Source organism: Myotis brandtii, unplaced genomic scaffold, assembly GCF_000412655.1.
Source record: "Myotis brandtii unplaced genomic scaffold, ASM41265v1 scaffold1050, whole genome shotgun sequence".
Lineage (NCBI taxonomy): Eukaryota > Metazoa > Chordata > Mammalia > Chiroptera > Vespertilionidae > Myotis > Myotis brandtii.
This window is the reverse complement of record NW_005353539.1, coordinates 1,029,244-1,032,202: the sequence shown is the minus strand read 5'-3', so window position 1 is coordinate 1,032,202 and position 2,959 is coordinate 1,029,244. Positions and strand designations below refer to the sequence as shown.

The window sequence follows — 2,959 nt, the reverse complement described above, 5'->3', positions numbered from 1 at the left end:
CCCTTGGCCTTGGGTCTTCCGGCACCTGCCCTCTCCTATCTGCCTCTGTCGGCTGCTTGCACAGGGCAGCCAGTGACCCTTTACAAATGGAACTTGGTCATGTTGCTCCTGGTTGAGCCTTTTGCACGCTCTCCCCTCCTGGGAACAAACGGGATGCGCGGTCTGTCCGACAGCAGGTGCGCATGCACTTCGGTCCTAACACAGTCTCCGCACATTCCTGGGTCCTTGAATTCACTTCCCTCATCCCGCCCAAGAGGTTTCTTTCCTTTTCTTTCTTCTTCTTTTCCAGTTTCTGGAAAGCTCCAGGTTCCCCTGCGCTGGGGTGGGCTGCATTCCTGTTACCCTGGGCGTGTGGGGAGCCAGTCCTTTGCGTCTGGGCAGCGTCCTCCAGGAACTTGCCACCTGCCTCCCGCCCCGCCCGCCCTCCTCTGCGTTAGATTGTACCCACACACCATCTTTCCCGGAAGCTGTGCTCTGCAACCTTTACAAGGGTCCCCTCCTCCAAGGCAGGCTCTGGGGGGCGGGTGCTGTGACGCCTGAATTTTGGAGGGTCTAGGCCAGCACCCTGTGCACTGCAGGCGCTGGCCCCTGGGATGAGGAGGGAGCGTGGCGGACTTGGGGTTCTCCTCCCCCATCTTCTCAGTCTCCGCCATCTCCATCTCCTCCTCAGTCTCCTCCATCTCCATCTCCTCCTCCATCTCCATCTCCATCTCCATCTCCATCTCCATCTCCATCTCCATCTCCATCTCCATCTCCATCTCCATCTCCATCTCCATCTCCATCTCCATCTCCATCTCCATCTCCATCTCCATCTCCATCTCCATCTCCATCTCCATCTCCATCTCCATCTCCATCTCCATCTCCATCTCCATCTCCATCTCCATCTCCATCTCCATCTCCATCTCCATCTCCATCTCCATCTCCATCTCCATCTCCATCTCCATCTCCATCTCCATCTCCATCTCCATCTCCATCTCCATCTCCATCTCCATCTCCATCTCCATCTCCATCTCCATCTCCATCTCCATCTCCATCTCCATCTCCATCTCCATCTCCATCTCCATCTCCATCTCCATCTCCATCTCCATCTCCATCTCCATCTCCATCTCCATCTCCATCTCCATCTCCATCTCCATCTCCATCTCCATCTCCATCTCCATCTCCATCTCCATCTCCATCTCCATCTCCATCTCCATCTCCATCTCCATCTCCATCTCCATCTCCATCTCCATCTCCATCTCCATCTCCATCTCCATCTCCATCTCCATCTCCATCTCCATCTCCATCTCCATCTCCATCTCCATCTCCATCTCCATCTCCATCTCCATCTCCATCTCCATCTCCATCTCCATCTCCATCTCCATCTCCATCTCCATCTCCATCTCCATCTCCATCTCCATCTCCATCTCCATCTCCATCTCCATCTCCATCTCCATCTCCATCTCCATCTCCATCTCCATCTCCATCTCCATCTCCATCTCCATCTCCATCTCCATCTCCATCTCCATCTCCATCTCCATCTCCATCTCCATCTCCATCTCCATCTCCATCTCCATCTCCATCTCCATCTCCATCTCCATCTCCATCTCCATCTCCATCTCCATCTCCATCTCCATCTCCATCTCCATCTCCATCTCCATCTCCATCTCCATCTCCATCTCCATCTCCATCTCCATCTCCATCTCCATCTCCATCTCCATCTCCATCTCCATCTCCATCTCCATCTCCATCTCCATCTCCATCTCCATCTCCATCTCCATCTCCATCTCCATCTCCATCTCCTCCTCCATCTCCATCTCCTCCTCCATCTCTCTGTCTCCTCCATCTCAGTGAGCATTTGCATTTTCATGGATTTTGTACCATGTGGCTCTCTATAGAGAATGCTCACCCACATATTTTAAGGTTAGTTGAAGAAAAAGAGCAAAATGAAAACATCCATCTTAGTAATTGGATTTGGCACAGAGTTTTCTCCAAAATTGCCCCAACTCTTTCCCTTGCTCTGATGATGACAATCTGGCTTGAAAGTGCCCATAGATAATATTTTAATTAAAACTGGCTGAAAACAAGCTTACTGTACTACTTAAATAACTGAAGAGGAAAATGTGGAAAAATTGATGATTCAGAAACGAAGCAGGGAGAAATATTAGGAGTGGAAATAGAGGTGTAATTATATTTCATATTTAACATTGCTGAAGATCCAAGAATAACAACTTCTGTGAATATTCAGGGCACATTTCTATTCCAACAAATCTTATGCACCCGGGTAGCAATGGCGCTCAGTTATGTGCTGGTCTCCTTGACTTTTCAGAGAGTGGGACTGATTTTACTTGCATAAGGAAATATGCAGGGATAAGCCCCCAGACACGTGGCCATGTCGGATAAACTGCTTAGTGTCATTGATTTCAAAAGATTTTGCAGTAGCCTTCATACTACCACTAACCCTACACCTCCTCTTGCTGCCCATAGAGAGAATGACTCACCCTGAGGTGAGAGGGCACCGAGTCTCGGGTTACTGTGGCCCACGGGGGGTCCATCCTGAACTGGGAGAAGGTGAGCTATTGACTCAGTGGCCCGAGGTCCTGGGCAGGGACAACACCTCCTCTTGCTGCCCATAGAGAGAATGACTCACCGTGAGGTCAGAGGGCACCGAGTCTCAGGTTACTGTGGCCCACGGGGGTCCATCCTGAACTGGGAGAAGATGAGCTATTGACTCGGTGGCCCGAGGTCCCGGGCAGGGACGCATTTATCAGTGCGTCCTCTTGCTTGCATAGCTTCAGCTCCGTCCACGCTCCTGAGACCTCGCTGAGAGCAGGATGTACCCGGCACACTCACTCACACGCGGGAGGGATGGGTGACGGGAGTCCTCCTCCTGTCGTTGAGAACAGTTGTTCCCTCGGGTCGTAGGTCAGGTCCCAGGAAGTGTCTGATGGGCGTCCTGGCAGGTGAGGCTGGCGGGGCG

At 51.8% G+C, this 2,959-nt stretch overlaps 1 long non-coding RNA gene across 1 annotated transcript in view; it reads left to right on the top strand.

Moving 5' to 3' along the window:
• The window catches only part of LOC106726209, a 16,788-nt gene extending 13,829 nt beyond the window's left edge, over positions 1 to 2,959 (top strand). Inside the window, exon 3 of the long non-coding RNA XR_001362235.1 lies at positions 2,948 to 2,959. This is a non-coding gene — a long non-coding RNA (uncharacterized LOC106726209). The remainder of the gene's footprint in view (positions 1 to 2,947) is intronic.